The sequence below is a fragment of the Pantherophis guttatus genome, chromosome 5, assembly GCF_059756535.1.
Source record: "Pantherophis guttatus breed Tessera chromosome 5, ASM5975653v1, whole genome shotgun sequence".
In the NCBI taxonomy this organism is placed as follows: Eukaryota; Metazoa; Chordata; class Lepidosauria; order Squamata; family Colubridae; genus Pantherophis; species Pantherophis guttatus.
The window spans coordinates 49564802-49591048 of NC_142067.1; the positions used below are offsets into that span (position 1 = coordinate 49564802).

Here is a 26247-nt window from a genome sequence, read left to right on the forward strand (position 1 = left end):
CCATTTTTTACATGTAAAACCATGTAAAAAAATGATTTCAAAAGGCTCTGACGATCCCAGCTGAGTTGCCTGATCAGCAGGCAACTCAGCTGGGATCGTCAGAGCTTGGATCATCAGAGACATTTAAAAGAAAAAAAAGCCTCTGATGATTGCGTGGCTCAGCTGGGCATGGGGGGCAGGGGCAGGGATTTTTGCTACCGGTTCTCCGAACTGCCTGCCGCCATTGCTACCTAGTCGCCCGAGCCGGGAGCATTTCACCCCTGGTATAACCCATGATATGCTATGTTATTTAGATTGCTTTGGTACAGAATAAATGCTCTCGCTGCATTGTTATGTTTTAAACTATCTTATGCATGATTTTTTGATTTTTTTACCTATTATAACTCAGAGTTGCTTTGTGAGATGGACAGCTGTATAAACTTTGGAGAATTTGGCACAAAATTTCAATAAATAAATAAAACTAATAATTGAAAGATTTTATTGAACAACTCCTTGACTGTCTTTCTTTGAGTTGGGATGGAGGGGTGGGGGTGGGGGGAAGAAAACCAGACAATATCAAAAGGAAAAAAGAAACTTGTCTAATTTCAACTTCCTGGATTGAGTTTGGGGATTATTTATTTAAATTGCCCATGAAGTTCCCAGTTCCCAAAATGTTCTAAGCTGCATCAATGCTGCAAATATATATTTTACTGTAATTTATGATTAAAGAATGGTATTTTGAAGGGAACAGGCAACTAGAAATATACAACTGATAAAGAATATATTCAAAATGTCATTACTAAATATAAAGTATGAGCTGTTTATTTTTAAACAGTATAATGAGAAATAACGAATTCAAAAGGTTAGTATTTTTTTGTGGGGTGGACAAACCGTCTTGTTGCTACTTTCTGTCATTTCTGCTATTAATACCATTATTTTTTATAACAGATGAACTTTAAATGATTTCCCATTTGGAGATATTATTAGATAAAAATGGAGCTATGGGCAAAGATAAAAGGTGATACAGTTTACTTTTTCTTTATTATAAATACAATACATTTATATTTGAACCTGTGTGTGTGTGTGTGTGTGTGTGTGTGTGTGTGTGTGTGTGTGTGTGTGTGTTTTCATGCATACACTTGATACTTCAAGGTCATGGACATAAGAACGCTTATGAGTATGTCTAGCTTTTTTGTTGATCATTTTGCATTTCCCAGCATGTTATACATTGGGATAACAATATTCTTTATGAAAAATGTCAGCATTATGCTATTAAGAAGTAAACCTTAATGAACATGTAAGTACAGAAAGAACTATATGATATTTGTTCACCAGATATAATTCAAAGTTCTCTTCATAGATGGCAGGTCTTTTTTATGTGAAAGAATGCGCACTGCTTAATTAGATTTTCACATAATTAAGCATCAGTGACCCACACAGCTGAGAAACTGCATCTCTAAAGGAAGGCTTCCAAAAGTATGCATCATAAAAAAATGTTATATTTCATTTTAAGCACAAGTGATTATCTAGGGGGAATAATTACACACTCTTTATTGCATCTATGGTGTCTCCTGAACTTTTAAGATGTTAATTGAAGTCCAGATAATCCCCCATAAGACCAAATTAAGCACTCTCTTTACTGCCTGGGAAATTTATTTCTCTTGTAGTCATATTACTTGCCTTCATGTAAGTGCAAATATAGTTCTCACAATCTTAAGGACATTTGACAGTTGACTAATGTTTCGTTTGCTTTGAAAAAGTTTTTCATCTGTGAATTTTCTTCATTCTTTTCAGCACAGGTAAAGTTCTCTTCAGGAGAGAATATTTGAGGCTAATAATTATTTTTCCATTAACATTTATAAAACTCATATAAAGCAGTATATACTTTGACAAAAATGTTCAATGACACATGAGGAAATCAATGTTATACAGGCCAGCCCTATATACAGGCCAGTTCTGGCCAAGGATTTGTGACAAGTTATCTACTAGATATGAAAGAAGAAAAACCATTTTTGTTGTTGTTAGTTGCGAAGTCATGTCCGACCCATCGCGACCCCAAGGACAATGTTCCTCCAGGCCTTCCTGTCCTCTACCATTCTCTGGAGTCCATTTAAAGTCACGCCTACTGCTTCAGTGACTCCATCCAGCCACCACATTCTCTGTCGTCCCCTTCTTCTTTTGCCCTCAATCTTTCCCAGCATTAGGCTCTTCTCCAGTAAGTCCTTCCTTCCCATTGGCCAAAATATTTGAGTTTCATCTTCAAGATCTGGCCTTCTAAGGAGCAGTCAGGGTTGATCTCCTCATACCTCATGAGTATTTGACAGATGTCTGACAGGGTATTGTGTCTCGTTACGCCCCAAGAACTTCTCTGTATATGCAATTAAAAATAAGGAAGCATTTATTGAAAACTCCTTATGAAACTTTGGACGTTGTCCAAAATTAAAAATTCACTCTGAATCTGAGGCATATCCATGTCTTTTTATATTTTTGTCTTTATCTTTTTTGATGATGGGTACAGCAGTAGTTTATGTTTCAAAGAACCATTATATTTATATTCGATCTTATGTCCAGGTAACATATATGAGGAATTCGTTCTCTATGCCTGCCTGCCTGCCTGCAACCCCCCCCCCTCCCGGTGTGTGTACGTGCTCTTAAAGTTAACCTCATATTTATGGTTTTATTTTGTTTATCAAGTTGCTGCTGCTGCTTGAAAAATATTTTTACAATATTACAATCTATCTTGGGTATTTGAAAATATATTTAATCTGCAATCTTATAAATATTTTCCTGGTCTTTAAATTGAGGTCATTGAGGTTTTCTTCTGAAAAGACATGTATTTCTACCAATACTCCACAGAAAAATTACCCTGCATTTTTCTATTAAATTTTATTCAATTTGATGAAAGAGAAATTGCTTTTTTTGCCTGAGTTCAACATAAATAGTCATGATCATGAATGGACTTTTGTATTTCTGAATATATGTGGGGCCAAAAATTGTGTGAGAATATCCTGTGTTTTAGTGTACAATCTTCCCTCCAGTGGCTTGCATTCTCCCTTCTTCTCGTTTTTCAATTAATCTCAAAGGAAAAGCTCACAAAGGAACTTACTCCTTTGGGTTGTTCAGACTGAGAAGTATGGCAGCTAGAAATACCATCAAAAAAGAATATATGTAGCTCAGGGTTGAACATGGAGTCCTTGGTGCTTTCTCAACCTCAGAGAGCACCAGGGACTCCACAGATAGAAATACTTCAGATGGCTAGAAAGACATGGAATAAAAAACACCAGCAGTAGAACCTACACCTACAACAATAATTACAATTCCAAAGGACTAAGAGAAATTCAAAAGAAATTGTCAAGAGGCTTAAGAAAAAAGATAACACACACCCAAGAAGCCTTTTTCACAAGAAAGAAAACTTTTGAATAGATTTTGATATTGCATTTATCCCCACTGTCAGTAATATGCATGTAAACATAATGTTATTTTCTTGTACTAGTTTTATTTGTATGATTTATCTAGTGCCTTGGTCTTGATAGGTTTTAAGTGACACACAGGTAAAATAGAAAAAAAATAACATTGAGATCAATTAGAATGTGACACTTTTGTGGTGATTATTGAATGAGATCTCATGATTGATAAGTTATTAATTATTTTCAGTAAACTTTATATCTTTTTAAAATAAGAATTATTTTTATAAAACTACACATTATGGTTGGGAAATAGTTCTCTTTTATATAACCTTATCCAATATAGGAAATTACAAATGAAACTGAATGTCAACTCTCAAGCGAACTTGGCTGAAGCCATCTTGTGCTGCCTCATAGTTGCCATAAAGCCTGAGAGGGGGAAGGGAGGGGGGAAGTAGTTAACTCAGCTAGTCGCCAAAACAAAAGGTTTTCATGTGGGAACCAAGGTCATTGTAATAGGTGGCTGTTGAAGGAGGAGAGGAGTGACCAAGCAGCCTGCCAGCTATATTCATTGGACAATGAATATACTGGGATAGAAAGACTGGGGGGGGGGGGGAATTTATGGATTTATGCTTTTTTAATTAAATGAAAACTGTGGGAACTTTTAGAGTTGGTTTTCACTGGCTGTGCCAATATGATGTATCCAATAAACATGTTCTTTCAGGAAACTACCTGCCTCAGAGTTCTGCTTTCAATGGGTGTGTTACTCGGAACACTGACACTGAAATTATGACATATTTTCTGTTCTTTGTTTGCCAGGAAGGTTTCTGATAACATTTTCATGAATCATTACATTTGAATCTTGAGTGCATATTATCCCAGGGCACAAATCTGAACAACAATAAAAAATAATTAAGGAAAATTATAATACAGGTAAACTTTCAGAGTTCAGTTTTTAAATAGTGGCATTTGGCACAGGCATTGACAAAAATGAAAAACACATCACATAATCATATAGCACCTTGGGAACTCAAAACTATTTCATGAAAATAGTTTTATTTTTACATTAGTTGGAAATAACAACGCAGACATGAAAACAGTTGCTGTCAAATTCACAGTAGTAAGCCTTTGCTTTCATTTGCCATTTCATAAATGAACAATGATGTGTGTCTTTTTATGCAAACTCTAGCAAAGCAGCCCAGCTGCATTAAATGCTCAACACATCTAGGATGCCAGTAATGTTTTTGTATCAAAGCATAGCTTGTCTGCTTTTTTTTTTTTTTTTAAAGAAGAATATATTTTGTTAAAAGTAAAGGTAAAGAAAATACATTCTCAAGAATTTTTTTGATGGAAAATCATAAATGTGAACATTTTTATTAAGTCAAAGAAAAAAATTATTTTGCTATTATAAATATTATAACTGTATAGGCTTCAGGAAGGTTTTCTGGTTCATGTGGAGTCCAGGAACTACCATGACAATTGCACTTACTAGCCATACAAAGATGTGTTATTATTATGATGTTATTATTATTGTTGTTCTTGTTTTTGTTCTTCTTCTTGTTATTATCTCTTTTATTCATTAAACATGAAACTCAGCCAACTGGACATTTAATATGTATCACAGATACCATTGACTGTTGCTAAAACGAAGTTTGATTGTGTGAATCAAACACACAAGTACAGAAAAATTGCTGCAGACTGTGAAAATGGGGAACATTATAAAAACAACAGAAACAAAAGCAGAATATAAGGAAAAACAGCTAGATGACATTAAATAGATGGAAAACCAAAGCTTTGCATGGACAGCACTTGAAAAACATTGAAGGAAAATGTGATGACAACTTTACATGGGCATGGCTTAAGATGGGAACCATCAAGAAAGAAATGGAAGGTTTAATACTCGCTGCTCAAGAACAAGCATTACAAACTAATGCTATGAAAGCAAAGATACAAAAATCCACCGACAATCCAAACTTTGCAACAACAAAGTTGAAACTGTTTCACATTTAATATGTGAATGCAGCAAAATCGGACAAACTGATTACAAGTTTGAGCCGAGGTTTGAGCCGAGGTGGCGCAGTGGTTAGGGTGCAGTACTGCAGCTACTAGTTCAGCAGATCAGCGGATCAAATCTCACCGGCTCAAGGTTGACTCAGCCTTCCATCCTTCCGAGGTAGGTAAAATGAGGACCCAGACTGTTGGGGGCAATATGCTATTTAGTATACTGTCTTTGGTGTAAGCCGCCCAGAGTTCTCGGAGAGTGGGCAGCATAGAAATATGAATAATAATAATAATAATAATAATAATAATAATAATAATAATAATAATAATAATAATAATAATAATAATAATAATACAAAGCTAGACATGGCCGAGTTGCTAAATTAATAATTAAATTAATTAATCCACTGGTCATTATGTAAAAAATATGATTTACTTGTAACCAAAAAGTCATGGGAACATAAAGTGGAAAAAGTTATAGAAAATGAGAAGGTGAAGATCTTGTGGGACTTTAGAATACAGACGGATCGTCATTTGGAACACAACATCCATATATCGCAGTTGTCGAAAACCGAAATGTACAATTTATTGACATTGTGGTACTAGGAGATGCTGGAGTCAAAGAAAAAGAACTGGAAAAAATCATGAAATATCGCGACCTAGTCACCGAAACTACACGGCTATGGATGAAACATGTAACAGTGATGCCCATTGTCATCAGGGTACTTGGTACCATGTCCAATAATTTTATAAGATACATCAACAAATTGCAGCTTCCTGCAATAACACCAGCGGAACTGCAAAAAACTGTGCTACCTGGAACATTGTACATCTTAAGAAGGTACTTGGTTGATACGTAGGACGCTGGCAGCAACTCGCATCAACCATTAGCACCAGTCAATGGTATTTGTGATGCATTTTTGAATGTTCAGTTGACTGAGTTTCATGTTTAATGAATAAAGTAAATAATAATAATATAATGGATGATCTACCATATGCAGATCTTTGGATGAAAGCCAAAAAAACAAACATAGAAACCATACTTTTAATATTGTTTAGCTACCAGAATGTTAGATGTTTGTTTTAAAGCATAGCAAAATAAGTACTCAATAGATTTCTTTTTTCATTTTTGAAAAATTAGATAGAGTTCAATGAATGTTGTATTATGCATTTGGTTCAGAGCTGAATAAAAACCTTCAGTGAGGAAATAAGTAAAGCTACTCCACTTATCTAGTTTCCTTGAGCAAGCTAATGCATAAAGCAGATTAAGAATTTTTCCGCCTAAATGTGTTATAGCAGCACTAAAGTATTCTATTAATTACAAAAGTATATTCCTCTGTTCTTGCCTAAATGATCAAGGCTTCTCTGGTGCATTTTTCCTTGCAGCTGAAGAATAAAATTTCTTTAATAATAATTATTAGAGATTGCTAATTGATTACATAGCTGACTCAGTTTGAAACGAATATCAATTATCTAGAACACATCCTTAATAGATAGCAGGATCAATTCAGAATAAAGTTATTATTATTCAAAAGTAGAATCCTATGGTACTTCAGATTGATTAAATCAATGTACTGTATGAGACACCAAAAGGAAAAGCATTATAAAAACTTACCAGTGAAATAAGATATTCACTGCTTTCACAAATCTTTAGCATTTTAAAAAATTCTGATCAATTATCCCAGTCCAAAATAAGCCACAATGAGTTAATACAAGAGACTAACCCAAAGCCAAACACTTGATATTAAATTTATTAGCTGCCCATCTTGCTTTGAGATGATATTGGTACTTCACATATGTGCAATATGTGAATCTACTTTTGGTTATCATCAGATTGGTTAAACTTTTCATACAGTGGAGCATCACATATTAAAAAATGTTAAACGTAATCTCTACTATTCTAGTGCATCAATAAATCCCCCAAAAAATTAACATAGAAAAAAAGCATGTGGATTTCCCTGCTTAACTTTTGATATGTTTTAAAATAAAAGTTATCAGATTCAGTTTTAAAAAGCAGAAACACTAGACTTTTATAGGCTTCAAATGGAATCTGAGCTTTTCTTGTTTATTTTGCTCCTTTGATGAATGTCTCTATGTAACAGTTAAGAAACAGAAGAAAAGAATGAGTTGAAAGAAGTTGGAAGTGCCTCTATTGTATGAAAGAATGGGAGGGAAAACAGTCAGATCAAAAAGTAATAGATACGGTACATGTCTTTGAATTTTCTGTGTGAGGAAACTAAATTTTCATACAGTACTCAGAATTTTGCACTGAAAGCAAACAAAAATAATATAAAATCCTGTGGAATGGAATTCACTCTGTACTTTACTAATATATTTGTTGCAGAAGTTCTTAAACTTCATAGTATCAGAACCCTCTAGACTGATTAATTAATTAATTAAGGAGATGAGCAACCTAGAACTAAGGAGAAATTTCCTGACAATTAGAACAATTAATCAGCGGAACAACTTACCTTCAGAAGTTGTGAATGCTCCAACACTGGGAGTTTTTAAGAAGAGATTGAGCAACCATTTGTCTGAAATGGTGTAGGGTTTCTTGCCTGAGCAGGGGGTTGGACAAGAAGACCTCCAAGGTCCATTCCAACTCTTTTATCCTGATTAATTAATATGCATTTATTTCTACTTCACAAGTCATTGTCATTGTCCTCAGCCATTCAGTCCTGTTTGCCTCTTGGCCACTCTATGGATCAGCATTATGCATAACCCTCTGTATTGCACCACCTCCTTCAAATCCACCATGGTCATCCCCGTGTCATCCTTTATAGTGTCCAACCAACAAGTACTAGGGTGTCCCCTTCTCCTTTTTCCACTGATTCACAAGTATAATCAATGATTTAACTAGGGTTACGGATGGGCAGGAAATAAGCATACTGTACTATCTTATCACAAGGATTTCTCGAACTTTTAAGCTGCAACCACTCTGTAAGAATTGCCTAGGCAAAGTGGGGAGAAAAGCTTATTATGAGTTTTGACTTTACCTGTGGTTTGTTTTCACAAGGATGATCAGATGTTCAAAAACTCTGTGCCTTTCTCTGCAAAGACAATAGTGGTAAGGTAACAACCTACAGTTCAAGAATTTTTAACCTACTGAATGGATCTAGCATTGAGGAAGAAATCATCATGCTTCCCTGTAATAAACCTGCCATTATCTGTAAGGTTTATAAAAATACATTTTCCCTGAGCACTTGGAATATTGTACATGTCTGTGACAGTTGTATACATTTAAGATTAGTAATTCAGAAGTCATATTCACTCTGTACAGTTCAATAACCTTATACTTAAAATGTCAAGCCAGTCACTACAAATAGTGATTTAAGAATGAGAGTAATTAATGTGTCATTTGCTGAAACTTGGGTGATATAAAAATAGCATTGATCTGAGATGTATGTTTAGATTCCAACAAAATAACTTCAGAAACTTCATTTCCATCTCTGCTATCCTTTTCTTAAAAGCCCCCAACTTTTCATTTTTTATTTTTCCTGTTCTCCAAGATCCACTATTGGTAGTGTACAGCTGGTAACAGAGATACAGCAGATTAAAACATTTTCTGCATATTAACTTTCCAATGTATATCAGGATCCAAGCTATAAAAATCAGCCATCTCTCTTTAGGAGATCACATATGAAGATAGGAATATCACATTGTCATTCTTACAATGGGATTGTTTATTTGAGATTACATGATAATATGTACATGAGAATTAGTGTACTTTCTATAGAAGAGTAAGAGATGAATTTTAATTCTACTAATCTTTGTTTCATACACAACTGCTTTAGTGTAGTATCTCTTTGATCCATTTTTACCACACTGCAAGTTTGAAGTATAAAACATGTTCCTTTGTGCATATGACTACATCACACATGCATGAGTAGGGCTTAGATTTTAAGGTCCTCCCCACCATTTTGCAGATTTTGACTTAAAATAGCCAATTATGGAAAATATATAATGAATAAATAGATATACATGAAATATTTGCTAAAACAATTTACAGCAATTTACAAGGATAAGAAGCGCAAGGAACTTGTTCTCAAACTAAAAGATGGAATTAAAAGTACATTGCTTTGCATCTTCACAACAGGAATACGAAACAACAGGACTTCTCCCAAGCTGAATGATGGAGAGATTTGTTTCTCCTGGTGAAAAATAGCTGATTTTGCTGCCAAAGTGGGTTCTTTGGCAGCTTGCCAAAGAAGCTAGGAATGACCCCCCCCAAATGACCCTCGGACAACTGTGGACCCTCCTGAGAAGAAGGAATCTTGAGGACTGCAATTCCTGGTAGGAGCAGTCAGAGAGTTGAGTCTCCATCTTTCCTCTCAGCTGTTTGGGTTGGTTTTTTTTTTAAGCACACTGTATTTTAATTCCACTGTTTGAATTTTCTTTTTTATCTTGATTTTTCTTTCAAAAGTTAATTGACTGTTTGAGGGCTGATTTACTTTAATTCCTTGCTGGATTTTAACATGAATTCTTTAATGTTTTTTCACTGTTTTACTTTGCTGTTCTGAATTACTTTCACTTTCTCCTTATGAAAGTCAAAGGAGGTTTTCTAGCTAGTGAAAATAATCTGTTTAGATTTTCATTTGCATCAGATTTTCACTACAGAGATTTCAGATTTTTTTAACTTTTAAAAAGCTCTAGTCTTAATTTTTTTTATGTTTCATGGAAATTTTTTTTGTTTTATTTTTTTAAAACATCCTTTATTGTGAGAAATATTATCTCAACATTCTTTATGGCTACTTTGTTATATCTAACCCCCGTAGTCTTGAAAGAAACTGTTTATGTCTGGTTGTGAATGCCCAGTTACAGCACTATATTAAAAATGCAAACAATATACCAACGTAAGTCGTCTGGAAAGCCATCAAAAAAAGAATGCCTTTTAACCTACATGTTCAAATTGAAATCTTTTATAAAAAGCTTGACAAAATAACAAGGGTTTTAAATCAACCTAGAGGATATCCAGACACAAGTAACTGTAGCCAAACCAAACTCACTACTGAATGGATTGGAATCTAAATTGCTCTTGGCATATTTAAAGGAGAAGGAATTGGGCTTGGAAACTGCAGCTTTGTGGGAGAAGGCTGAAGATGATATGGATTCTAAAGATTTGAAGTTAACAGAATCGATGACTGATGAACTGGACTTTCTTAAAAAGATTGATGGTAATTGTGGAATGGATTTATTATATCTAACTGGAAAACAATTTGGATTGGACTTTTTGGAGAAAATGGATCAACCACAGAGGTTTATAATTTTGGGGAATAAGACACAATTGTTGAGAAAACCTTCAACAAAAATCTTGAGAAATTTTATTATTAAGAATCAAATGAGGATATTTGATTCCAGATGGATCATAAATAATGACTGTTGTATTTATGGTAAATAAGACACTGTTGTAGATTTTCTACAATTTAAATACAATAATAGATTGCTAACAGAGGGCTTTGAACTTTAATTTTGTTGTTGATTCACCTGTTAATTACTTTGCCTTTATACAGAGTAGATAAATGACAGATCAAATTGGTTGCAAAGAGAGGAAGAAGTTTATAAATTTTGGGCCTGCTTCACAAGGGGAAGGAACTAATATTGTTCTAATATATTAATTAGTATTCAACTAGAGGGGATAATATATGTATATATATGGTTTTGCCTTTTGTATTTTCAATATTCTTTTTTTTTCTTTTTTAATGTTTTGTCTATCTTGTTTTATTTTGTAAAATTTCTTTTTCTTTTTTGGAGTTTGTATTTTACCTTAATTTTCAAAATAAAATAAAAAATATTTTTTTTAAAAAAAGAAATATGAAACAGCAAAAGTGATTTCCATGTGTATTGAGATCTAAGGACAGAAGCATATGTTCTTTGTAAAATCAATGTTTTTGTGGTTTCAGATAGTTCCAGTCTTTATTTTCTGCATTATGTAATTTTTAGCTAAAGGTACTTCGAATAACATGTGAATGGAATACCTAACATAATTAATTGTAGGACTGGCCATCGCTTTAAATCTAACTGCTACAATAACTTATAAGAAGGTAATTTCTCAAAATTACCATATTTGCAATTTTGTAATTTTATACAAAAATACAGTATATTGGCTTGACTTGCCCTTTTAATCAATGTAGCATTTTCTTTCCAATGGAACCACTACTATACCACATGAAAAACTATAGACAAATTAACTGCTGATCAGATTTTTAAATTAAATAAACTGGCCCAGTATTTTGTAAATAAAAATACTTCAATGTTTTGCTTAATTTATTTCTTCAAGTGTCCATAGTTCCATTATTCTAGAACACAAACCCTATTCTCTTGCTCCACGTTTTCTTTTCTTATGGATACTTGAAGCTTCATGAGCAATTTAGCACCTCCAAGAGCTTTGGACTCTGGTGGTGCAGTGCTTAGAATGCAGTGTTCCAGGCTGACTCTGCCCACAGTCTGGAGTTCAATCCTGATGGGGCTCAAGGTTGACAGCCTTCCATCCTTTTAAGATCAGTAAAATGAGGACCCAGATTGTTGGGGGCAATATGCTGACATTGTAAACCTCCTCAAGAGTGCTGTAAAGCTTTATGGGGCAGTATATAAGTTTAACTGCTACTGTAAGTTCTATTAGATAATATCCTTCATCAGAACTATTTTTTGTTCTCAAGTATGGAAAAGAAAAGAACAGTAAATTTGCATCTTATAGAGACAGTGAACATTTTATCTGGATTTCATTGGGGAACTTCAGTTATTAGCTTTGTGTCCTATGTGTGAATATTCATGTTTGGAATGGATTGTGATATCAAGTATCTGAGCAGGTGGGTTGGACAAGAACACTTGCAAGGTCCCTTCCAACTATTTATTCTATTATCTCCTTCTGTATATTCCTAATACTATTTATCTTTTCCCATCCTTTTGTGTATTTCCTTCTTTTCCCATTCCAGCTTATGTATTCATGTTTCCACATACTTACTGAAGGCACAGTATAAAATAAAACAAATAGTATCTACAATAATTGCAAATCAATTCAATAAAAGAACTCATAATCGAATGTACAAATATTAATCCTAAAACAACTAAAACAACAATACATTTTATATCAGTGACCTAAGGTAAGATTAAGTGTGTTTATGTTGATGTAGCCAAAATCTGGATCTCCTAAAGCAACAAAATCATTTTGAAGATACAACATAAATTTATTAAGCATTCAAATGAAAGCATGTACTTAGCTCACAATAAAACATTGGCAGCTTGCTGAGTGCCCCTAAACAAAACCAGAATATAGTTTATATTCCTCTGATTTACCATATTACAAAGACAAAACAAAGAAAACGGAAGACACAGTATAAATTAAAGTAACAGGCTGAAATGTTGTTCATAAACCCATTTGGGTGACCTTATTAATATTCATCCCTTCTGAGTGGTGCGGTGGCCTAGAGGTGGAGCTCTTGCCTCACAATCAAGAGGCTGTGAGTTCAATCCTAGGTAGAGGCAGATATTTCTCTCTGGGCACACTAAGAATACATCTGCTGGAAAAAAAAACTCCACATTGGCGACAGGAAGGGCATCCAGCCAGTAAACACTCAATTCCATTCAGTTGCTCAGACTTCACCCCACAATGAATTATGTGGTCATTAAAAGAGGATAATGATGATGAATATTCATCCCTTCCTAGTAGGTCAGCATGGTTGCTATACTATATCTGAGATATGGTCAGTAAACACAAACCATTTTGTTCACTGGGTTATTTGCCCCTATCCTCCTATTCCTCTCCCTGTCAGCAATCAGAAGCAATTCAGCTTGTTGTGAATGTTTTATTACAAGGGAACTTTAAGTTTCTCATATGGGAGGAGGGGATGCATTTCATAGGTTTTATAGTGAATGTAACTTGCTGGGAGGGGTGTTACCTTAACTTTCCAACACCCAAAATAATTTAAAACAGTGTTAATCTAGAACCATTAGTAAATAAGAATAGACTAATACTTTTACTTTCCTATTAATCATATGAAAAAGTATTTAATTTTTTTAAGGCTATCTCATTTCTACAGATGTGAAAGGAAGAAGAAAACTAATTCTAGAGTCATGGAATAAAGCTCCTAAAGGCCTAGAATCTGGTAACTATGACCAGGCAGTGGGGAACTGAGAGAAGTCCACATTTAGAGGAAGGTAAAAGAATAAACAGGATTGTAGAAAAAAAATAGTCAGATGGATAATGGGGAATTTGTAAGCAAAGACTCTAGACCCAATCACTAGTTTAAACTACCTCTGGCTCTGGGGAGAATGAGCCCTCACTCCTACAAATATTCCTCAGATAAAAATTAGCAACCTTTTCTGTAGACTGAGTAAATAGAAACAAAGCCAACTGATCATTGATCAAGAAACAAAATTTATGGGTTATGTGTGTAAAATATGAGTGATGATAGCAGATATAAATATAGTCCTAGTTAAAAAAAAGTGTGTAACTTTTCAGAAAGGAGTAGTGTTGGAGTGAAAAGTTATGTTGAATGAATACTTATTTTAACAGTCAGGCTTCAGGGTTCCCATTCTTCTATGTCCCCAAATGCTCTTCGCTTTATACAATTATGCTGTACTCATGGAAACAAATGCTTCAATGACTTCAATAGAGTGACTTTAAGAAGACAGAAGCTGTTCCCTGCTTCTTATAGATAAGCAAAGAATTAGCAAAGACATCCAAACACTGGAACACTGACATACAATTAGATCAGTGGAGTCAAAATCAGGTTTGGTTTTTAATTGGAATAGTTTCTGAATCCCTCTGAATCAATCCTATTTGGTTCTGGAACTAGGATGGGGCTGCATTTCTATACTGAACTGGACATTTTAATTTGACATCTTATTCATTCAATGAGTCCTTCCTTCAAATGGGGAGGGAAAAGATTTTTCACTAAAAAGCCTAGATATAATTGGACATCACCTCCTGTTGACTTTATAGAAGTATTTGATGGCTAACAGCTACACCTGTTATTTTTTTTTAAATGTTCCTTTAAAATTTAAAGTCATAAGAATTAAAATAAATGTTTCTAACCCTACAGTAAATATTTTATAATAAACAGGATGCTTCATTTGGATGTTTAATCCCATTTAATGAAAAATAATCCATTCTCTTTTCCTGCCCACACTGCTTTAATCCATGAGTCAGAATGGCTGCCCACACATCACCTAATGGCTGCCCACACATCACCTAATTCAGACTGATCCGCAAATGCATAAGATAAAACTACACATATCTCTTGGATGATTGGGACCTTAGATGAGCATTTAGTGAATGACTGAGTAGAATTAATTGCTAACATCTCTTTCTTCAATAGTTTTCTCATCAAAATATATTACCCCCTCCCTTCCCCCACCAACTAAAAGCTATATCTTGGTGCTCTTCAATAATGAATAAATACTGCCATCTTCTGTACAACAAATCCTTCACACTATTTAGGCTGATTGTATCAAGATGTTTATGGAAAATTCAGACAGTTTCCCAGGTTTTATAGTTATGCTGTTGTAAATTGCAACTTCTGGATTTTTTAAACAAACAATGAAAGACATTTCCAATAAATAAATAGATATTATATCTGCATGATTAATTGCCTGGACCATAAGATTAAAAAAGATTGGGAAAATGGAAATCAGGACATTAACTATGCTGAATTTAGCTAGTTTATTTTCATTTTGATCCTTAGGTGTAATCTATATTTTATGTTCTAGAAGGGCACATTTGGTCAAAAATATATAGTTGGAATAGGTTATTATGCCCATCAAGTTCAATTGTTCTGTGCAAGAATCTAAATTTTAAAATTGCTCACAAATTGGGATCAAGCTTCTGTCTGGAGAAGCAATGAAATGTGGACCATCATTTCTCTGGATAATTGGTTCTGTACTTATACTGTTCATATTATTAGAAAGCTCTTCCTAATGTATGACCCAAATTTCCATTTCTGCAACTTAAGATAATTATTCTATAGCTTTTACTCTAGGATTATGTCGGCTGGCGACCCCCAGGGGGAGGGCCTTCTCTGTGGCAGCACCTGTCCTCTGGAACGACCTGCCCCCGGAGATATGTAGGATCCCAGATCTCTGTGCCTTTAAAACTTTTTTATTTCATCAAGCTGGGCTGGTTTAACACACACACCCTTAGATATTTTTAATTGTTAATTGATTTTAGTTGGGGTGTTTTAAATTTATTGGGGCAAAATTTGTTTAATTCTTTTTTTAAAAAAATTTAAATTTTTGTATGTGATGTTTTTATTCTTGGCTGTTCACCGCCCTGAGTCCAGTGGGAGAAGGGCGGTATAAAAATCTAATAAAATAAATAAATAAATTATACGTAACAGGTTTGACTTTGTTATGCAGGACACCTTTCTAGATACAGGTAGTCCTCAATTTACAATCACAACCGAGACTAAAATTTATGCTGTTAAGTGAGAATTTTGTTAAGTGAATTTTGCCCCATTTTACGACTTTTCTTGTTAAGTGAATCACTGAAGTTGTTAAATTAGTAACATGGTTGTTAAGTGAATCTGGATTCCCCATTGACTTTGCTTGTCAGAAAGTTGCAAAAGGTGATCACATGACCCCAGGATACTGCAACGGTCATAAATATGAACCAATTGTCAAGCATCCAAATGTAAAGCATGTGACCATGGGGATGCTGCAACGGTCATAAGTGTGAAAAATGACCATAAGTCATGTTTTCATGCCGTTGTAACTTTGAACAGTCACTAAATGAACTGTTGTAAGTCAGGGACTACCTATATTTAAAAACATCTGCCATAGCCCTTTCTACCATCCCTTTTAAAGCGAAACAATTCCCTCAGTATCTCATAATATAAATTAAGTTTCCAATCTCCTGATTATTTTCACTGCTAGTTTTTTTTCTTTTTCCAGTTGTGACAGTTTCCATTGGTTCCTGATGGAGCCACAGTATGCTAACATTAATTACTCCACTGTGATTACAGATTCTTACATATTCATTATTTTAAAATATTGCCAGCTTTCAGTGTCATATTAATTGGTCTATAGTTCTCTCAACCTCTTTTTTTTCACCCTCTGAAGACAAGGACATTTAACCTTCTGCAGTCATTTTGTATTTTCATGGCCACACCATCAGCATGTTCTGATGCTGTCCTATAATGCAATCCACATGGCCTTGGAGATTTGTAAGGTCAGTAGGCATTGTTTGCCTCAAGCTATAATTTTCCTCCTTCAATACACTCTACACAATTGTTCAGTGGAATGCATAGCATCAGAGAAAGCTGAGGCAAAATAGTTGGCATCTCTTTACTATTTTCACTTAGCAATTGGTATCTTATTTACTTTCTCTTCTTTCTAGGTTGAACATAGCTGAAGTATCATGTGTGTGTGTGTGTGTGATGTTGGTTTTTTTTTTACTTTTCTTACTCATCTCAGCTCTTTCTAAGCTTTAGTTTACCTTATCCTTGCTCTATAAAGCTAGTCTAGTTATATGTGCAATATATTTCATTGATGATTATCCATTTTTCACCTCTTGTAAGAATTCTTTTTATTTTCAATTTTTTTACTAAGAGTTTTATACAATCACATTGGGTTTGTTTGCTTGGTTGGTTGTTGCTATCTTCCTTCTTATTTTTTCCTCATTGAATAAAGAAGATCTCCCTTTTTACAAATTCCTTTTCTATTCCAATTCCAATTTTTTTCTATATCATTTCCTGGCATGAAATTTTATTTGTTGTTGTTGTTGTGTATTTATTAAACTCTATCTTTCTAAGGTCCACCTTTTGATGTATTCAATTTTAATTCCCCTTAATTTCAAGCACTACATGGGCACTTTCTCCCAAAGATGCCATTACTTTCACTTTATCGACTTATATTCTCCCTAGGTTAGAATCAAGTCAAGGTTAGTTGAACTCCATATGTCTTCATCTACCCTTTGAAAGTTATCAGCAAGACAAGACAGGAATTTGCTGGAAGAATGAAGCTTATCAGAATTTCTCTCCCCAAAGATATCAAAGTAATTAAGTTCTCTTATCACTACCATTTTCTGTTTCTTTCAAAGACCTGAAGTTGTTTTTGAAATATTATGTTCATGTTCTTCTTGGTTGGGTGATCGTGGTAAAATAAAATGGTATACTTTTAGATCATTGGGTATTTGGTTGACTTTGCTTTTAAATAGCTAATTTAACAAACAAAAGGGTTTTTATTTATATGCCAAAATAACCATATGTATCCTCATTCACTGTGAGAAAATGCTGTATGAGCTAATGACAGCTGTCTTTACTGAAAGATTTTGTCTTTAAATATTCAGCAGAGTCAACATTTCATTATTTTACTGTGCCAGGTGGTCATTATAGGTTATTAAATAACATCATGACACGATGGGGGAAATTATAAAATGATAGCTCCCTGCTGAGATAGAGAGAAGGGGACGGGGAGAGAAAGAGCAAGAGAGCAAGAGAGACACAGACCGACCAACCAACAGAGAGACAATTTCTACAATAAAATCCTGCTTTACTGCCCACTGTGTAAATTTCTGTGTGTATGTTGCATGCATATATGCATATAGAAACATTAATTAATTAATTTTATTATTTGTATCCCACATTTATTATTTTTAGAAATAACTCAAGGTGGTGAACATATCTAGCACATCTAGCACATACCCAATTGTACATCTCCACCCCGGATCAACCCAGGGATACCCTTTCCGTGATTTCTAAGTGCCTGGAGGAAGTATAGGTCTGGATGGGCAGGAACAGGCTCAGACTCAACCCCTTCAAGACCGAGTGGCTGTGGATACCGGCATCTCATGATCTAGTATCCCCATCACTTTTGATGGGGACGGAGTTGCTTACTGTCTCTGAAAGGGTTCGTAATCTTGGCGTCCTCCTTGATTCACGGCTGTCCTTGGTGGATCATCTGACGGCCATGACAAGGGGGGGGGTTGCACAGGTTCGCCTGGTGCGCCAGTTACGCCCTTTCCTAGACAGGGATGCCCTCTGTACAGTCACTCATGCTCTCATTATTTCTCGGTTGGATTACTGCAATGCCCTCTACATGGGGCTGCCCTTGGGGTGCATCTGTAGGCTCCAGCTGGCCCAGAATGCAGCTGCGTGGGTTGTTACGAGAGCTGCCCATTACTTCCGTGTAACACCTCTCCTGCACGAGCTGCACTGGCTGCCGGTGGCCCTTCAGGTCTGCTTCAAGGTGCTGGTACTCACCTATAAAGCCCTTCATGGCATGGGCCTGGGGTACTTGCAGGACCACCTCCTACCGGCCTCCCACCGCCCAGTGCGTTCACATAGGACTGCCCTCCTCCGGGTGCCGTCGGCCAGACAATGTCGGCTGGCGGCCCCCAGGATGAGGGCGTTCTCTGTGGCCTCACCGACCCTCTGGAATGGGTTACCCACTGGGCTCCGGACGGCTCCCAACCTCCGCACTTTCTGCGCCGACCTGAAGACTTGGCTTTTTCAGCAAATTCCCTGATCTGCCGCGAGGTTTTAATTGTCTGGGGATTTTAAATTGGCCGTTTTAGTATTTTTATTGTTATATTGTTTTTATTTTGTGAGCCACCCCGAGTCCTACGGGAGAAGGGCGGCATATAAATATGATAATAAATAAATAAATAAATAAATAAATATTCCTCCCTCTAGTTCCCCTACAACAACAACCCTGGGCACAGAGTGACTGTGCCCAAAGGATTTGAACTCGCAGTTCTCCAACGTTCTAGCCTGGTGCCTTAACCACTAGAATAAATAATTATTTAGTTAAGGATAAATGAAAAATAATGAAGCGGGCAAAACAATATTTTTTTGGCACGGAAACAGTGGTGCAGATGAGGAGAAGCCAAACCATCACTCATCTTGAAAAGTACATCACTCTATATGCTGTGTGTACTTTTCATAGAATAATATTAACACCATTAAATGGAACTCAGTGGCTTCTTTCATTTGCATGTCAAACAAGCTTCTTCTCTGCAGAATATAATAGAAGTGGTTCAGTAATTGTGTCCCTTTGCCTCTCTTAAGATTATGCATTGTTTTCATCTGTATCACTTTCCTCACAAAGCTATCCCTCTACAGTACAGTGGTATTCAGTAAAGAAACAGTACTTGGTGAAGAACTGCAGACAGACAACTTAGCAGGAAAGAATGCTTCTTTCCATTTAAAAAAAAATATTGTAGTGATTTCACATGAAATGCCCTGGGCCAGGACCCATATATTTCTTTCTTTTGATCACTGCATTGGTTTAAGCAGCACAAATTTCTTGTACATTATATTTTGGTAACAGTCATCCACAGTATCTGACATTTTCATGCAAAAGTACTGTATCATTATATATTCCTGCAATATCATTACAGTACATATAAATGGATGGAGTTTGCATTATGGAGGCAGAATGATGATTTTGATATTTGCTTACTGCCCCACCTCCACAAATGCCTTTGTTTAAGGTATTCATGTAAATACTAAATGTATTCCACCACTCCACACTCTGAAATAAAAGCCATGGTAGTAATCCTATATTTTAGCTGAAGAAAATTGGATGTGGCTGTTTTTAAAAAGCAATAATTATGTAGGGTGTAGTGTGATACGTGATTCTCAGTAATGACCATGAGAGGACTCTGGATGAAGGCCAAAGTTACTGCTGTGTCTAGAAAATATTTATTGGCTCCAAACATTGATCTTAACTTACAAAAGGGATATTTCTTTGCGTAATGGTCCATGAAACTTTATATTGAATGTGGCAGAGAACTATCACAATTTATATAAACCAGTATTCTTGATTTCTATTAATACTAGCAACATTTCCCTTTGTGCATTAACAATAGCAGTACATTACAATCTAAAAGTAAAACTCTTGTTTTATAAACATTCTCAGTCTCCCTATTTTTTTCTCAAGTAACTTTAAACTATTTAAAAATAATGTAGAAAAATCTACTAGTTACTTACTGTTCAACTGGGAACAATGCAATTTTACTACATAAGTCTATTCATTCCATCTTCCATTCCCTACTGTTCAATGGGTTCAATATCCAATAGGTCATAAAGGCTATAGGCTATTGTGGAGGGTTCCTTTTTTCTCCTCTCTTCCTTTCTTGGGATGTTCCCAAGCATGCAAATAATTCCCTCCTATTTCTCAGTAGGCCTGCTTTAGCCTAAATACTACTGGCACTCATCCGCATTTAGAAGAAACGATCCATTATATGATACTTTGGAGAGAAATATTCACAGCCAATGAGGCATAAACTTACTGAATTTTTTTAAAAGATAAACTCTTTTTCAGATCAGTAAGATTAAGAATGAGGCTCCATAATGTCAAAAAATGTATTCCTGAGTTTTCACAGCTGATAGAAAAACAGCTAATAGCTGGTTTTTTATTATTCTTTTTTGTTTTTGAAGTTTCTATGACAGCTCTGAGCAAAGTACCCCAGAAAAAAAGATTGAAAACAACATAACCCATAATGGTGTCATCCAGCTTGAGTAGATCCCAAATTAACATTATTCATATGTTCTTTCTCAAAGCTTTCACTCTCTATGTAACTAGGTAAATCTCACATAGACACACACACACACACACGCATAGCTATACATTCAATTATAAGCAGCATATACAGTACATGTGTCTATGTATTCTTTTAAGATGGTTTTGAAGACAATCTGAATTATAATTACAATCCTACTATTTATTTTTATTTATTTTACTTATCACATTTTTGAACTGCCCATCTCTATGACAGAGAGACTCTGGCCTTGTTAATAACTTAACTTTAGTGGCAAGAAAACAAAACTGTCATATGAGGCCATGTTATATAATATGATGAGGTAAAGCTATTTTATTGGGCTTTTTAAAAAATGATTTTTGCCACATATCAAATTTTAAATGCAGTACTGCCAGTGTGTGTTTCAAAGTATGTTTTCCTGATTTTGCTATATGTGAAGTTAATCTGTTTACTTACACATACATATGCATAAAGATGTCTTATACTTTCCTCCATTATGCAAATGTCATCTGAAGGCAAGCAATATCATAGCATCCATATATGGGATATGCACATACACCGTATGCACAATTATTAGGCAAGTGAGTATTCTGACCATATCATTTTTATGCATATTTTCCACCTCCAAGCTGTATAAATTTGAATGCTTAGTTGGCCATAAGCATATCAGGTGATGTGTATTTGTGTAATGAGGGAGGGTGTGGCCTAAGGACATCAACATCCTATATCAAAGTGTGCATAATTATTAGGCAGTTTCTTTTCCTCAGGCAAAATTGGCTAAAAAAGAGATTTAACTGACTCCGAAAAGTCAAAAATTGTAAAAAGGCTTTCACAGGGATGCAGCACTCTTGAAATTGCTAAGATATTGGGGCATTATCACAGAATCATCAAATGTTTTGTTGCAAATAGTCAACAGGGTCACAAGAAATGTGTTGAGAAAAAAAGACATACCCTAACTGCCAATGATTTGAGAAGAATCAAACATGAAGCTATCAGGAACCTATTATCCTCCAGTGCTGTCATATTTCAGAACTGCAACCTACCTGGAGTGCCCAGAAGTTCAAGGTATTCAGTTCTCAGAGACATGCCCAAGGTAATGAAGGCTGAAATCCTACTACCACTGAACAAGATATAAAAGTTGAAATGACAAGACTGGGCCATGAAATATCTGAAGACAGATTTTTCAAAGGTTTTATGGTCTGATGAGATGAGAGTGACTCTTGACGGACCAGATGGATGGGCCATGGCTGGATCAGTAATGGGCATAGAGCTCCATTTCGACTCAGATACCAGCAAGGTGGAGGTGGGCTACTGGTATGGGCAGGTATTATGAAAGATGAGCTAGTTGGACCTTTTTGGGTTGAAGATGGACTCAAAATCAACTCCCAAACCTACTGCCAGTTTTTAGAAGACACTTTCTTCAAGCAGTGATATGAAAAAAGTCTGCATCTTTTCATCTTTATGCAGGACAATGCTCCATCACATGCATCTAAATACTCCACTGCATGGCTAGCCAGTAAAGGCCTTAAAAATGAAAGAATAATGACATGCTCCCCCTTCCTTACCTGACCTAAACCCTGTTGAGAACTGTGGGCCCTTCTTAAATGGCAGATTTATGGTGAAGAAAAACAGTAGACCTCTCTGAACAGTGTCTTGGAGGCTATGGTTACTGCTGCACAAAAAGTTGATCGTCAACAGATCAAGAAACTGACAGACTCCATGAATGGAAGGCTTATGTCTGTTATTGAAAAGAAGAGTGGCTATATTGGTCACTGATTTTTTTTTTGAACTGTCAGAGATGTTTAATTGTAAATTTGAGTTGTTTGTTTATTATTCTCATATGAAAATAAATGAGTGAGGTGGGGAAATTTTCATTTTTCATTTATTGCATAATAATTCTGCACGCTAATAGTTGCCCAATAATTGTGCACACATAGATATTCTCCTAAGAAAGCCATGACCTCACTTTTACTTTCTTAAATATTCAGGTTTGAGGTTTATTAACATTTTGGATTGACTGAGAGTGCTGTAGTTGTTCAATAATAAAATTAATCCTTCAAAATACAGCTTGCCTAATAATAGTGCACAAAGTGTAGATTGAGACAAGTATCAAAAGCATGTCTGAAGTCCCAGATAAATTTTACTTTTGTGATCTCATACTGCAGGCATTGGGTGTAATATTTGGACCTCCTCCTGTCTGAATAGTCCACTCACCTAACAGGTATATTACCTGGGTAAATAGGAAAGTTGCACCACTGAACCATTTCATTGCCACATATATTTTGCAATTTTTTCCAGCATGTACATATATAAAAATAGATTTAGAAATATAATATGGACAGCACCAGCAATACTTTTGGAAAGGCAATAATCAATGATGCCCCTAAGTGGATTCCTTATCCAGTTCCAGTATTCATTTACTCATCCTTTTCCTTTAGAGCATGGGTCTCCAACCTTGGCAACTTTAAGACTTGTGGACTTCAACTTCCAGAATTCCTCAGCTAGCGAGTTGCCAAGGTTGGAGACCCCTGCTTTAGACCTAATCCTGCCAGTGGAACATACAAAGCAATTCTGTTTTGTATATTCTGTTATTCTGTTTCCTGATTCATCTCATTATCTCCATTCTCAGAGAAAGAGGTGAACAAGCAGTGACAGCAAGCAGCAGGACCAGGAGAATTTTGCCATTGGCAGGACTTCCCATTTTGCACAGATATTGCCTTGTCACATGCTCAATAATGATCCTAATGTTGGTCTAAGTGCTTACTTAAGTCACGCTGATAGATAATGAAAAACTAGTATTAGTTTTAATACATAAAACATTTCCAACTCTCTACATATCTTTATCTAAACTTAGCAAACAGTTGCACTATGATAATTCCTTTATTCACTTCAATGAGACTTTAATTCAACTATCTTTAGCTGGATAATGATATAATTATTTTTGCAATATAGTTTGCCAAGTTATCTCTGATCTCTTTCACAAATGACATGGGATGAGGGTTTTTTTTTTTTTTAGTCTCCTTTGGAGGCTTCAACTTAAAATTTTGTAGGTAAAAATTTCAACATATGCTAGAATGCATTTATCGGATATCACAGTTAAAGTAGTTTTAACAACACAGCAACACAGAAATTCTTTCTGAATGTTAAATACTGTAGGGTTATCATGGAGAGAAAAGAATTATAAACATAAGCTAATTCTCTAATACAATAGAACATGTCACCATTTGTATTATAAAACTGTATGTACTGAATTGTTGCTAAATATAAAAGGAAATCGTTTTTCAGTCCTTTGTTAAGTAGAGCTGCAATGCAGATATGGGATATAATCATGTATTATTTGAGAAATCCTTTTATATGTCTGCATCACATACACACTCAGTATTTAGAATGCTAAGCATACTACTGAAATGTAATTCAATCATTCCCAATGACTATATTGATCTGGAATGAACACATTTCTGGATCTTTGCCTTAGCCTTTAACCAAAACCCTGTATGTTTTCATGGAGCTACAGAAAAAGGATCTTCCCATCTTCAGCATCAAGAAAAACTGCATATTGCTGCATTGTTTTAGAATACTTTACATGCATTTTCTAATAAGAATTAGAAAAAAAGAGAAGAGGAAAATTTTTAAAAAGTAAGAAGAAAAAAATAGAAAAATAAGAAAAGATGAGTATATTTTTCCAAGTTTTTTATTTTAAAAAATAGTTTTTTAGATTGTAGTGAATTTTAGAAATACAAATGTTCATTGACCATAAACATGGTGCAAACAAAAGGAAGATCAGGTAAAAGGCAAGATTTTGGGGTGTTCTTTACTGGATTGCGAGGAAAATCAAAATATAGAACAGACAACATTTGACAATCCAAAATAAAATCGTCATGATTTTAATCTCCCTCAGCAGGTGGCAGCACCTAGCTGAGTTTGGCTTATCTTGGCAGTTAAGCATGGTTAGTGCTTAGATGGGAATTATCTAAATTTGGTAACTGCAAACTTCCTTGAAGAAGGTAGTAGCAGACTATTTCTGTAGAATGAGAGTCAGTTTGGTCTAGTGGTTAAGGTACCAGGCTAGAAACTGGAGGCCATGAGTTCTGATCCTATCTTAAACATGGAAGCCAGATGGGTGACAGGCAGGAAATAAACAAACAAACAAACAAACAAACAAACAAACAAATAAACAGCAATCAATCAATCCATGGTTGTAGTCTTTAAAAATCAAGACTGATTTCAGATTGTTACTTATTCACTGAAATGTAGTTCACATAACATTGTGATCCAAAGCAAATGGCTTGAAGGTCATAATACAATTTTGGTTAAAGTGGAAGAATTAAGAAAACATAAAGATCACTTCTGAAATAAGCAGTGACTCTTGTCCTGGCATACCAGTTCAGACATTTATATCACCAAAGTTAGTGCACTTATTCCCAGGTTAGGAAGATACGAGGACCTTATAGAAAAATAAAGAATAAACGAGTCACACAATTCATGCAGCAGCAGGATTCTTCTCTCCCATTTATCCTTGTAAATTTTTATCTTCTGGCTAATACAAAATCACCCAGAGAAATCTTTGCTTGTTAGTTTGTTTACAATATTGGGATCAATTAAACAATTGCAATCCCAGTTAAAGAAATAAGACTTACTTTGATAAAAGGGTGGTCATCTTGGAGACTCCTTAAATAGTATTAAGAGCAGAAGTAGAGGTGTTGTTTTATGTACAATTTACTGTAGCATTCAATTTCTAATAAAAGCACACATTCTTTTACCCACCCTTCCTAATTTTTTACCACTGGCTTATAACATAAGTATCATCAGAAAAAACACATTTATATTCTGCATCTCATGCTGTATACATAATACCTTTATGAGATATACCCAAACTCACTCACATATTTATTTGCTTTGCTTCTAATCATTGCTCAAGCATAATAACTTCAAATACCCTGTTCCAAAGGGAATAGTCAGCTTAATCAGAAGGTGGAAAGCTAATGGCTAAAGTTATTAATTTACATTTTAATCAGGTGCATTTGCAAAAAATATACTTTGGTGACAAGAAAAAAAAAGAGTAACAATAATGCCATGGAGGGAAGGAAAACAAAGAAACAGGGTGGGAAAAAAGAAACAAAGGGTTAATCTACATTGTCTAGTTGCCCCATTGCCAGAACAATGGGTAGCCATTTCTTAATGGCAAAAACAGACAGCACCAGCCTTATCTCATCTCACCTCACTCTGTCATAAAGGTGATCCAACTGCATATTTCCTCTAATAATTTAAAAGTAATCTCTCCCCCTCCTCCTCCTCCTTTAGAAAGCCATGTCCATTTCTACAGGAGTACTTCACTTCTTTACAAGCTAGCTCTAGCAGTTTGTTGGGTACTTTGCAAAGGAAGAC

The 26247-nt window shown here is 35.2% G+C and overlaps 1 long non-coding RNA gene across 1 annotated transcript in view; it reads left to right on the plus strand.

Moving 5' to 3' along the window:
- The window catches only part of LOC117671043 (uncharacterized), an 86358-nt gene that overhangs the window by 24216 nt on the left and 35895 nt on the right, over positions 1–26247 (plus strand). Inside the window, exon 2 of the long non-coding RNA XR_004592753.1 lies at positions 9481–9677. This is a non-coding gene — a long non-coding RNA (uncharacterized LOC117671043). The remainder of the gene's footprint in view (positions 1–9480; positions 9678–26247) is intronic.